Genomic DNA, 14,126 nt, shown 5'->3' with positions numbered 1-14,126 from the left:
AATCATCCAGCGACCGATGAACGTAGTAGCCAAAGTTGGACGCTTGCTGCTGAACTTGGGATGGCTATATTCGACGCTTGCTGCTGAACTTGGGATGGCTATATTCGAATGGATGTTCCGCTAGAGCACTTCTTTTTGTATGACATAGCTGACGGGTTTTTTCTGAAGGGTATGTATCTTTTATTGAAAGGTTGACAAAAGTTTTGCCATAGTTCTAGTAGAAGAGAATGGAAAAAAATACTAGCTAATTTTTATTAGCAAAAAAAAATGCCCAAAAAAACCTTACATATATAGTTCCGGAAAAAAATGCTAGCTAATTTTTATTAGCAAAAAAAACATGCCAAAAAAACTTACAAGGGTATTATTACCCAACACATCACTAGATCTGGTATTTCAACCTTTTCAATAAATAGTGTAAAGGAAAAAATAGCCATATCACCAATAATTTGCTCCTATAAAAATAAAAAAGCAAAACCCGCCCTGTGGCAAGTTTTCAATTTTCTAAATAAGTACGAGTAAATAAGAGGAAGATGAAGAAGGCAGTGTTGGCATGCCAAAAGAGGGCAACGCAAGCCTACTTGAATAGTTGTGGCTCTTGGCCGTAGTGAATATGGAAATTAAATTGACAGCGCCTCATCAGCTAGCTGCAACATCATTTCTCATCCTAATTTAGAAAACATTTAATTATCGGTACAAATCTTTCTTATATCCATACTTTCTATGATCGCTTGTTAAGTACTCCTAAAGCATAAATGTTGCTATTACATCCAGTAGTAACAAAAAATTTGTTTAATAGGATGATTGCTTTATTAAAGATTATTCTTTTGCCCAGCATGACATTAGTTTATTTTTCTTAGCATGTAGTACCATGCTGGTATATGCATATGTATTTGTAGACCCCCAACAATTCATCACCCGACTATTGGAACATCGAACACTATAGCATTTTTATAGTCACAACCAGCATCGCAATTCATAAGGAGCCTAACACGATTGCAGCAATAGTTATCAGTAATAACGGCATCTTGAGGGGCATAAACCACATTGGTGACACAAGGATTTTCTTTTAGGATAATAGCTCTTGCTTCCTTGCCCTTCTTTCCCACAAGCTCAGGCCAGGAAAACTTACTGCCACCTACAAATGTACAAGTTTTGGAGGATTAGATCTTGCAACAAATTGAGACTATAACTTAATATCAAAATGAAAGAAAAATGTATGAGAACATAAAAACAAAGTCTTACGGCAATTAGGGTGCAAATGAGTATTGGGCTGGCAAACCCATTGAACATGGTATGACATGGTTGCAAGCTATTCTTGTGCAAGTATTGTGGAAGATGTGGAATGAAGGCATATTTATAGTGGAAAATGGTGTGACATGTTAATGTTGTATGAAATATTCAAATGAATGAGCAGGAAATTATATATTTAGTGCAAAATATCGAGGCAATCATATAATAAAGTGAATTATAATAGAGTAAATGACACATTAAATCATATTTTATGACATAAATCAATTACTTTTTATGCATTTCATGTTGCAGAATTTGTTTTATTTGCCCCCTCCGCTAAAAGGAAGTACACAAGATTTTGTTGACATTGGTATTTATCACATAATTATGTATATTTGTGGTTTTAAATGAATTAATCACACATTAAGATTATTCAAGACAAACACAATAAATTCTATTATTTAGAGAATAAATAGTATGAGCATGAATACAAACTAGGAGGATTCTCCGCGCGTTGCCGCGGGTATAAAGAAGAAATATAAATAAATTAGAATGTTAATCACTAAGAATAGGAGATGTATATGTATGGTGTTGGTAATACAACAATATATGTTAATAAAAGATGTGGTTTGCTAATGTGAATAGCTTGAATGAAGATATAATGACATGTGTTAGTTGGATGTGTTAGTGAATACTAATGTGGACACTTTGCATGCGCGAGATAGTTGAATGTGCTACTGGGATGTTCTAGTGAATGCAGATGTGGACACTTTTATATGGCAAGAGAAATACTTAGTGGGGTTTATCTTTATAAGAGATATAGATGACAGATTTAACCATTCTCAATAATAAACAGGAGAGTTTCCAATCACTTTACTATCTCTGTTTTTTGTAATATTTGTCTGGTTGGCATGTCTAGGAGGCACAAAAACTATGTAAGTTCTTGTCAAATTAGGTGAGTTTATTTTTTACTGAATATAATAACTACTATTCCATCAAAAAAATACAAATTTGACTAGATTTTATTCATAAATTACTCTTACATTATGTTGTCACACACACGTGCTGGATAAGTATTGTCAAATGGAGGAGTACTTATAAGAAGGAAAAAGAGGGCAACACACTATCAACAAGATGTCTATACGCACGTATACACACCAAACACAAGTTTTGTAGAACAAGAGATGCGCCACTAATGAGAACAATATAATTAACAACTCATTTGTAACAAATATCTAAGCTCAAAACATTTAGTACAGGTAGAGTAAAAAAGAACGGGGACTTATATTTTTGGTCGCTGGATTTTTTAGCTTTACTATTTTTGGTAAACCAAGATTTCTTTTGCTTTGGACCCTTTGTGGTAAAGGATGGATCATAAGTTAGATGGAAGATACATGGCTAGGAAACACCTCTTTGCAAGATCAATAACCATGTATTTACAATATAGCTAGACCTAAACATGTCCTTATAGTTATAGTTGAGGTTATCTTTGCGCCATCACCAAACCTAGCATGGCGTAGAGACTTTATAGGTCCTAAGTTAGTATCTTGGAATAATCTATTGTCTTAAATAGATAATATACTCCATTACCATATGTGTTTCAATAAAATTTGTGTGGACAATTCTTAGTTAGGTCACAATGCAAACCACTATATGCCTAATCTTAAAAAAACATTGCTACAGAAAATAAATGCATCTATAAAATAAAAAAAATATGGTACTTACAATGAGCAGTCATGTTGACAAAAGGTAATTTCTACTACTAATGCACCAGATGTAAACTTTCCTAATGCCACACCAAAATCTGTCCACCGCAGTCATTAACTTTCCTAAGTGCACCCAAAAAATACATCCAAAACTAACCAACTTTTCAAATGAATGGACTATATCTACTTTGATATCTTCTTTCCCTCACTCATTCAAATCCAACAGACGAGACTCGCTGGACCAAACCTCATTCATCCCATCCCGCGCTGCGTCCACCCTAGGCTTCCTCTCACCCGACGCCCCCTCGCCCCCTCTCCTCTCGTGCGATGACTCCTCTTCTCTACCACGGATGAATGCCAGGGCAGGGCGCCGCCGCCGGGCACCAGGCCATGCCAGGCCGTCGGTAGTCCTAGCTCAGTTTCTCTCCCCCACGCGTGACTCCGGCTCCTCTCCCTTCGCTTCCCCCGCGCGCCTCCCCAGGCTCAAAACCCTAGCTCCGGCCACCAGCTGCCCGACAGTGATGGCTGCTGTTGTGGCGCTCAGGCCAAGGACGAGGCGAGGTGATGCCTTCACGGCCCTAGAGGACGCAGTCTAGCCACTCATGGGCACGCAACTCTGACACCCTCTTCCCCTCCCTACCCCATCGCGTCATGCACGCCGCTCCTGCCCCGCGTGCTTCCTTGGGCTCAAAACCCCAGCTTCGTGCTCCGGTGGCGCGATGACAATGGTTGCTGCTCCGGTGCTCCGGCAAAGAGTGATTGTGGTTCCGTTGCAGGCTCTGAACCCCTCTGGTCCTGTGTGCAGCGGATTAGACTCTAATGGGGAAGTCTCCGGCGAAGTGGATCAAGTCTGTGCTCTTCTAGCGAAAGTAGTTGTCAAGGTCTGGCTCCACTAAGGCCAAGGATTTATCGTTGCGTTCTTCTTCTTCTTCGGTAGTTTCAGATGGTGTTAAGATTTCAATTTTCTCAATGTGCCTTCAATCCAGCTAAGGAGTAGGGATTTGTTCTAGCAAGTAGCAAGTGATGCGAGTAACAAATAGTATGTATTTTCATATATATTTTGTTTATTTCTGTATACAAATGACCAGATGAGCAACAAACTCAATTTAATGCGAATTGACAACTCACCAGTGCCTTTATGAAGCAACGAAAAAGATAATAGATGTTAAAACTATGTAATTTGTTTTCTAGAAAAGGTAATGGGCTTTATCTAAACATTGTTCGCATTCAATGGGGGAGCAATACTAATAGATCGAGTTTTTCCCCATAGCAAATAGCAATAGCTTCAATGGCGACAGCGGACGCATAGAGGTGGCGCATACAAGTGTGACGACGTGCTCTGTTCATAGCAAGTTGTGGGAGGTATTTAACTTCTATTACTCTGTGGCCGGTCTTTTTGAATCATTGTTGGAATGCTTGAATTGGATGCATTTTAATTGTACATTGTTGTTATTTTGGGAGAGAGCAGGATCAAAAATAAGATGGAGTTAGAGAGAATGTGGGTAGCCTCCTGGATCGTGGCACTGTCGCTGCTGCTCACTTTTGCTGATCTGTATTGTACCCTGCACAAATAATTTTTAGGTAATGTGAACTGATGCCTATATCTCTTGCTATGGAAAGAAAAAACTCCAAAGATATTGAACAAATTTTGATCAAATAGATTATCATGTGCTTGAACTGCAAGGATGCTAATGTCTGCTTCTAAGTTCAGTGTGTATTTTTCAAACTGTTTATCTAATATGCAGGCTGAGAACTTGTCCAAAGCCCTCCAAATGTGTGCCTAAACTGTACAACTGCTTACAGCCTATTTTGCCTCCGTCATCTATGTTTATAGTATTCCACCTGTTTTGTATGAACTCAATTTTCCCTACATTTGTTGTATTTCTGTTTCTCTAACCCTCTATAACTAGGTTGGAACAGTATAAAAACTAAAAAAAAAATCCATCGCTCTAGATTATGGATAAGGTGCACTAACATCCGTGTTTCTTTATCATAGTTTATTTTTATTACTTCAGTTGTTCAAGCCTAATTATTTGAAAAAAAAACAATTTTTTTAGTTGTGCAAGCAAGTAGAGCTGAGCAGCAAGTGTTATGAGTTTCAACACAACAATAGAGTGGTGAAGACATCGATTCAGGTGATTTGTGGTTTTCAATAGATAAATTGTTAAGATAGGGTCTTCAAGTAATTAACCTAACATTTTTTGGCTTTTTCAGTCATCATAACTATAGCAAGGTAGACTTTTAATTGATGATGAGTTTACTGCTCTGCATACAAGATCTACAGTCAGCACATTTGCCATTGGGTCATTCTTTCATGTAAACTGTGACCTCTGATTTTTCAGCTCAGGTCAAAGAAAAGGTTAGTGCCCAAGATTAGTGGAAAATGATTGTTGGAGAGCCCGGAGTTATTGACCAGCTGAACATTGATGTTATATCCTGCTGACTTACATAATATTTTTTTTCTTGGTTGAGTAAATAGCTTTACTGAAATTATGGTATGTGTACTAGATAGGTCTAGCTAACTAAATGTTATATATCACTGATTACTAGATGGAATACTTCACTTTCCTATTATCCTATTTCTTGCATTTACAATATAACATGATTGTTCAAACAGGCGTAACTAGAGAACACTTTTATCCTTTGATCAATATATTTATCCACTTGATTGTCTATAGGTGACTGCTAGCCAGGAGACATATTTTGCTACTTGAGATGAGCAAATACCGAGTGGCATGGCTGTCTTCTAAATTAAGTAGAGACCAGAGAGAAGTAGTGTAGATGAGTTGACTCATTTGATCTATATTTGCATGCTATACACTGACTACAGTTACATAAAGAAAGTGTGAATTAGAGGTTACATTGCAGTAGTACATGAATGGATAAAAATTAGGACAGATCAACTATAGATAGTTATATTTGTGAAGTATTTTTCTTGTAGCAAGGCATGGGTTTTTTTTTTGTCTTTGATGAAATTTATGTTTTGTCAGAGCTCATGAATGGATGGAAATTAGGACATATCAACTGAAGAAATTGTCTACATTTGGATAGAATAGTTTCCGAGCAAAATACCATTGTAGTGAAATAATAAGTTATTTACACCTATTTATACTTGGTAAACTAATGTGGTTCTTAACAAAGAAAGAAATAAAAATAAAAACTTATGTTAGTTCTTTGGTTTCCAATTCATGTTGGGAGTGATCCTAGGAGTGTTCTTCATCTCAAGGCACTTGCAGTAACATGGGTGAAATTTCTTACTTCAATTCATCAGTCAATTCAAACAGGATCCAAAAAATTTTGCATTTTTGCATGTCCTTCAACAACTCACTCTCATTCTCTGATTAGTAAAACATGATCCAAAAAGTTCAGATATAGCTGGAGTCAGTGATGCTTCATGTTAGAGCTTGGGTTTTGTTAATTTTGAACAAAAATGCACATTAGAATATTCCTCCTTTATTTATTGGTTGGATTACTAAATTTAAACTTTATTGCCTGTTGTTGCGTGCTTTGGCCTTTTTTGGGGCATGTGCATCTGCTGGCTGCTCGGGTGTGCTGGCCTGTTGGGGGCGATTTTCGACACCGCCCTCACCTAGTTTCAAGTTTGGTGCCTCTCCTGCAGCAGGACTAGGATGCGAAGGTGAGTCACGACCTCTCTTCTCGCCCGACTAAAAATAAACTCTAATTTTTGTGTACTACTATACTGAAATGGAATAATTTCAATTATGTTAATTACTGCTCTAATTTTGTGAACAGGTGTACATGGCAATGGTGCAGGCAGATGCAGGAAACCATGCCCATAAGTGGGATCTTATCAAATGAAGAGGAAATGATATTCTTAATTTGAAATGAGAAGAACTGACATATCATGCTACAAACATAACAAGAAGGGAAGATCCTCTTGTATTGTCACTCTAGGTTTATGAGTGCAGGCATTTAAAAATTGTATGGAACCATCAATGCACTAGCATAAGTTGATGTTGCACACTAGCTAGCTGCAGAGAAACTTGCCTCAACTTTTGCTAGGTTAACTAGCTCTAATCACAGATTGTACAATTGTCAGGCTATAGATTTCTAGGTCATTTCAACTTTTTATGTTAATGTTGCCCATGCTTCAAATTTAATAAGTTAATTGTACTATGGGAGACGTAACTTTATTATGTATGAGTTTTTTTTTATATATATGGTCATATATAATTGCATGAGACTTAAATTGTAGAAATTGTCGTTGCTTGGTTGTTTGCATGTGTACCCTGAAAACGTTAGTACGAGTACTAAACTAGTCTAGCTAAGTGTAACTGGCAAGGTAGCAAAACTTGCTTTTGACACAAAAGAGGTAATTAGACACCTATTCTTTGACAAACTGGTTTGTGTGCGGGCTGTTTAGAAGTGGTGAAAAGACTAAGGCTAGCTAAGGGGTTTAAGCAAGGTTTTGAGACCATTGATTTTGCTAGGAGCATCTCCAACTTGTTGGTCACTATGGCTTAGTAGAAATGATATTGTTTTTAAAAGAAAAGGATGTTTATGCTATGCATGTTGCTGGTTACCCACTAGCTACATACTTGATCTATCATGAAAAAGTAGGCATCACAGAATATTGTTGTGGCAGTATCATAATAGTCTGGGGGGGGGGGGGGGGGGGTTCTCTTTTTTCATGGCCTGGCCCAGTGGAGCGAGACACATGCGCGAGCGGGTCACCTCCCAGCCCCTTGCCTCCTGCGAGCGAGATGGAGCATTCGCTGCCAAGCAAACAAAGACTGAACATGACTGAATTGTATGGAATGTATATTGCTAAGGATTTAATATGTATGTCTGCATTGCAACTTTGGCCATAAGAACATCGATCTTTGTTGTGCCCCTTTATGTTCCAGAAGCATCTTTCATTCCTTAGCTCCTTACACCTAGGCAAGCATTAAAGATAAGTAGGTTATATGTATGAAATTCAGTATATACTACATATTGCATTTGTGAATACCAATAGGTTCCGATTTCTGAACTAAACATGGCAAAGAGTCATCCTTTAATCTTGTAGGCTATAGGTATGCACTAAGTGATACATGTTAAGGGGCAAAAATCTAAAAAACATCACAACAAGATAATCAAATCAATGTCTACCTCATATTGGATATAAAATATATTATGCCGCTACAAGATAAAAAATAAATGTCGAGCAATCGGTGTATGACGTGCATGCGTTACTGACACTACAACTGAACAGAGAGATGGTATAAGAGCAGAACATGTTGATAGAGTAATACATTAGGAAATAAATGTAGAAACTCAAACTTCAAAGAATGTGAGGCAACTGGTTATTCAAAGCAATCCATGAGCTGACATTTAGTTATCCAAAGATACATAATAATTTTGAAGCAAGTTAGAAGTTGAAGAAGTTGACAACTGTGAACAAGTCATGGATGGAAGATAAAGCTGTATGTACACTAATCATAAGAAAAATAAAGCCTACTGAGCAAGCAATCTTTTCAGTTTTCTATTTCTTCACTATACAGATTAGCAAGAGTGCAAATTGGCAATTCCTTGTGCTTCACTAACAAATTTTACTTTGGAATTCTACTGATATATTAGGGAAAAATCATAGGCATGGAAAGTAAAGGGGCACAACTATAAGAGAGTATTACCTGAAGAGCCTTCTTCATTCAGGGGCTTCAGAGGTGTCAACATCAATGGTAGTAGGAGCTTCAGATGGTTTCCCAGTTGCAACGCTGCTGCCAAGATAATTTGCATTGGCATGTAGTTGACGATAGGCTTGTTGAGAAATTCAGCATCTTTTGGGTGTGACTACAAGTAAATCTGTGCATTAGACATATTTGGATGTGAATGATCGTACAAATATGAAAAACATGCAAACTGGAAATAAGAACGGACCTGCACATATCCTTTGTACTGGGACTCCTCAAGAGTGATCATGTAGCTTTGTTCATCCCAGCGAACACTGCTCAGTTCCTTCAGCTTGCGCACCTTGATCCAATGAGCACGTCACTTAGTGAGATCGCTGTAGAACTAATTGCTTGTGCAAGGTTGGTCACTGTACTCAGTGACATCCCAGCCATCATGTCCACCCATCTCAGCGATCAAGGCTGGATCCGTGCATTGTCGATAGGCAGATCATGTCCACCCATCTCAGCCACCACACCTGGATTAGAAGTTGTTAGTATAAATAAACTGTTAAAAACATAACATACAAAAAAATTATATGTCAAGTATGCAAGCTAGGCTATGTGAAAATCAGCTTTTTAACGCTAAGAATCAGCTCATCCACTGTACATAGTGCATTTTCAGCTAGTAAAAATATCAGGAATTCAGAGAAGTATTCATGTCGGCAGAAAAAAATACCAAAAATAGAAGAACTGAAAGACTACAGTTTCTTTCACATGCCGAAAACAAAATTAGTGAAACAATCAAGCCACTGATGAACAATAATATGTGGAACAAAAATATTCTGCTAAAACAAGCTGGCATCAGTGTTATCTAAAAAAAAGCAGGAACATTCAAGCAAGAACATTCAAAAGCTAGAAGGATAAGCAATAGCTTCTGTTCCAAAAATACAATCCAGTTATTTATCCCACTACATAATGTATGTTATTCAGAGATACAGAAGTACCATGCGTCAAGAAGGTGCAAAAGCTCAGCTTGATCAAGCATCAGCTAGTAAGATAGTAGTCAACATTGTACCATAGCCCTTTAGCGTAAAGTTTCTCTTTCCCTCACTATCTATCACTTTCTGTCCTCTCTGCACCGCACCTCTGTTGGAACTGTCTACTAACTTCATCCTCAAAATGATGCAATCAAGTTCTATCATCAGTCAAACTATTTAAATTTTATTGAACTTATTTTATAGAAAAAATATTAATATTTACGACAATCTGGGAAGTCCATGCCCAGACATAGCTTCCCCATATCATCCCTAGGCCATATTATCCAAAGAATAAACAGAGCTTTATGGAAAACTATAAACATTGGACTCCAAAATATATAAACTCGTCGACAAACATGGCATTCACACAATTTCCCCAAACATGACAATTTCTGCAAACAATTGGACTCCAAGATAGAACCAAGAAACATCCACTAATGATAATTAGGAACAATATGTACGTTCAAACATGGCATCCCACATAATATATCACAAGCACAAACATGGCACCAACAGAGAGTGGAAAGAGAGGGAGATACAGCCGGACCTGGGATCTTGGAGTAGATAGCACATCTTGGAGAAGATGCACCTCACGACCTTCAACTGTCGCTGGCAGGAATTGATGCCGCCGCCACGGTGTACTCAAACCCTGAAACAGGGTGAGGAGCAGGGGATGGAAGAGGGGATGAGGCCAAGGAGAAGACGGAGGCCACGTGTGTGTCATGGGCGATTGGTGGCGGCGCCCTAGCCAGCAGATCTGTTGGCATAGTCAGGAGCGATGGCGGAGGTACCTGGCTGCGGGAGCGAACTCGCGACTCGTGAGTCACGAGAAGGGAGTGGTGGGAGTTCCCGGCCTCAGGTGACGATAATTTTTTCTCGCTTGGATCAACTTGGATCAAGCGGGTTTTCCTCCAGCCACGGCGTCACCCAAATGCAGTTTTGCACATCCACGTGTTTCCAACCCCCGCGTGTGTTGGCTTCCATCGGAGGGCAGGATCGACCGCCAATCCCCGCCGATCCAAACTAAGCCTGAAAGTGCAGCAGGAAATCAGGATGAGTTGTCAGTTACTGATAATTGAATTGTAACAAGTAGCATATCAGAATGTTTATTCTATACACAGACTGGACAAACATAGTGAAAGGATGGAGAACATGAAAAAACATATCATAGTGATAAAGCATCAAAACTGAACAAAACAATAGGACTAATTCAACACAAAAAGTGAAAGGACATCCAATGGTCCTGTGAGCACAAACTGCTGACACTTGTGCTCTACTAAAAGCATGTGCAAACAACCATCCAGCTTATGAAACACAAGTGAAAGGACAGTGTACTCAAGGAACAAAGGGCACAAACGGCAGCAGCATACTTGTACAACACAGGATGCAGCTTCAAAGCATGATTCACACTTCACAAGACCCCCAAAAACAAAAAAAAAAATGTACCAGAAAAGGAACAATCGAAGTGACCATCAAATTAGAGATATTTCCTGCCCAAATGGAACACATGGCAGCATGTCAAGAGCCAACACATGTAACGATGAGCAGATTCCACTCTCCCGGGCATGTAACTGTGCACAGACACATGTTTAAAAAGACAGGCACCTGACTATACCCGGAAACTAGTAAACTACACATTCAAACAAGAAGTTGCAATATAATCAGAGGGCAAGTCCAATTGCAGATACAGGCCAACCAGAATAAAATGTGCGGGTAAACAAAGAACAGTGCAACATCTGATCTGAGTGCCAGCAGGCATGTGATTTCATCGATATATAAACTATCTTGCTTGCACTTGGCTCGCGTAATTGTGATATCCAGAACAAAACTGATAAAACTCATGGATTGAGCATGTTGACTGATAAAACACCAGCACCTCATGGTACAAAAGGGACAAATTGTTGCTATTTGTATGGTACAAAAGGCACAAATTGCTGCTATTTTTCTTGCTAACAATCTGAGATATATATACCAAGATGCAACAGGTACCACAACGAATGTAGTAACTGGCAGCAACACATCTTCCATGGGGCACAAACAGCAGTATCATACCTTTACAACAGATAATAGAAGTCCTAATACCACCGGTACCTGGACAAAACGTGACAAACACACCGAACAGGCCAGCCACTGGGGGCGTTGAATTAGAGGAATTTCCTGCCACATGTAACACATAGTAGCATTTCAAGGAGCAACACGTGTAACGATGAGCAGATTCCACTGTGCCGGGTATGTAGAGCGCACAGCCACAAGGTTGAAAGACAGGCACTGGACTATACCCGGAGGTCGGAGTTGTTGCAGAAACAATCAGAGAACTAGAAATTTGCAACGTGCTAGCGCAATATGTACAGATGAATCACAAGAAAATGCAAGTTCGCGCACGCCGGCACCCCCAATCGATTCGTTCCCACCCCCAAAAATCTACTACCACGAGTTTGCAAGGAAGATCCGTTCGCAGCAAGCTTCGCGAGATCAGGTTCGGGGGGAGACGGGAGAGGCAAAGGGTGCGGAGGTGTCGGCAACTATACCATCCGTGGAGGCGCTTGTGGAGGTTGATGGTGTACTCGCGGGTAACCACCTCGTCCTTTCTAGCACCTCAAGGGCGCTGCTTCCTCTCCGCCATTGCGCTCCCTCCCTCACTGCTCCCTATGGCGGCTGGTGACGGCAACGGCGAAAGAGTGAGAAACCCTAGCCGTAGCCCCGCGTGCTCTTGTTGGATCGCGTCATTATATCAGCGCCTGTGTCCTCGAATTGGGCCGAACGGATGGGGCTAGGCCCATCCTTTTGGAAGCCCATCACCAGTTGAGCGACTAGGGCAAAGGGTCCCAATTTTTTACAATTTAACTCTTTTTTTTTAAAAAAATTACTTTTGGACCCCCGGATGACTTAAATCCAGATTTGGACCCAGGGGTCGATGCCGTGAAGCATAGCGCTGAGGTTACACGTCTCGACGCCATGGATCACAGCGTCGAGCTCCCTGGCACAGCACAGCATGGCGTGTGCGTGTGAAGGGTCGAGATGACGAACTAGAGGGGGGTGAATAGTCCTTTCTAAAAATATTGCGCCGGCTAACCAAAATAAGTGCGGAATTAAAACTATCGGTCTAGCCAAGACTACACCCCTCTATCTAAGTTCTCTAGCACCTTGTAAAAGATCTTAAACAAGCAAACAAGGTGCTACCTTAGCAAGAGCTCACTTAACCAATTCTAGAAGCAATGTCACACAAACCTATGCCACTAGTACTTTGCAGACCGAGGGAGCTCCTACACAAACTAGTGAGGCAAAGCGCACAAAGCCTAAGCTCACTAGCAAGCTCAATAACAAGGCAACCAATGCCAAATTAGAGAGCGCAAAATACTTAGCTACACAAACTAAGTAAAGTGACTAACAAGGTTACACAAACCAAATTAGTCACGCAAGGGAACTACTTCTCGCTACACAAGCAAGAAGGTAACTAGCAAGCTACACAAGCTAACTAATTACAAGAGCAACTACACAAGCACAAATATATGAATGTAAGAACAAGCTTGTGTTAGGGACTTTGCAAACCAACGGGAAGAACAAAGTTGACACGATGATTTTCTCCCGAGGTTCACTTGGTTGCCACCAAGCTACGTCCCCGTTGTGTCGACCAACACTTGGTGGTTCGGCGGCTAAGAGGTGTTACACGAACCTCGTCCCCACTAGGACACCGCAAGAACCTGCCCACAAGTGAGGTAGCTCAATGACACGCACGATCCAATAGAGTTGCTCTTCGCGATCCACGCGGGGTGAGCATCGTACCCCTCACAATCTCTTCTCTAGAGCACCGCACAATCTCCTTGCGTGCTTCGACGGAGCCATAAACCACCAAGCCGTCTAGGAGGTGGCAACCTCCAAGAGTAACAAGCACCACCGGCTTGCAACACGAACACCTAGTGCCACTCGATGCAATCTCTCAATGCAACGCACTAGAATCGCTCACTCACACAATCGAATGATCACTATCAAGTATATGTGAGTTAGAGGCTTCACTAGCATTCCCCAAGCATGGACACTAAGTCCCAAGGGTGCTCAGCACCGGCCAAGGCCAGCCACCACTTCTATTTATAGCCCTAAGGGCTAAACTAGCCGTTGCCCCTTCACTGGGCAAAACACGTGGGCACCGGACGCTCACAGGGAGCCACCGGACGCTCAACCCTCAGTGTCCGGTGTGAAGGGTCGAGATGGCGGACTAGAGGGGGGGTGAATAGTCCTTTCTAAAACTTATTGCGCCGGCAAACCGAAATAAATGCGGAATTAAAACTATCGGTCTAGCCACGACTACACCCCTCTATCTAAGTTCTCTAGCACCCTGTAAAATATCCTAAACAAGAAAACAAGGTACTTCCTTAGCAAGAGCTCATCTAACCAATTCTAGGAGCAAGGTCACACAAACCTATGCCACTAGTACTTTGCAAACCGGGGAGCTCCTATACAACTAGTAAGCAAAAGCACGAAGCTCCTAAGCTCACTAGCAAGCTCAATAACAAGGCAACTAATGCCAAATTAGAGAGCGCAAC

At 40.6% G+C, this 14,126-nt stretch overlaps 1 long non-coding RNA gene across 2 annotated transcripts; it reads right to left on the bottom strand.

Moving 5' to 3' along the window:
- LOC110431040 lies at positions 6,838–12,287 on the bottom strand. 2 transcript variants are annotated; one of them, XR_002448536.1, is made up of 6 exons: positions 12,114–12,287; positions 10,377–10,614; positions 10,133–10,234; positions 8,817–9,084; positions 8,570–8,741; positions 6,838–7,834 (listed from the first exon to the last, which is right to left on the bottom strand). It is a non-coding gene; the product is annotated as an uncharacterized LOC110431040 (long non-coding RNA). The 2 variants fall into 2 exon arrangements; XR_002448535.1 differs by having other exon boundaries at positions 8,570–8,729.

Source organism: Sorghum bicolor, chromosome 10 (genome assembly GCF_000003195.3).
Source record: "Sorghum bicolor cultivar BTx623 chromosome 10, Sorghum_bicolor_NCBIv3, whole genome shotgun sequence".
NCBI classification, from domain to species: domain Eukaryota; kingdom Viridiplantae; phylum Streptophyta; class Magnoliopsida; order Poales; family Poaceae; genus Sorghum; species Sorghum bicolor.
Note: the sequence above shows the minus strand (reverse complement) of the source record. Positions and strands in the feature narration are given on the sequence as shown.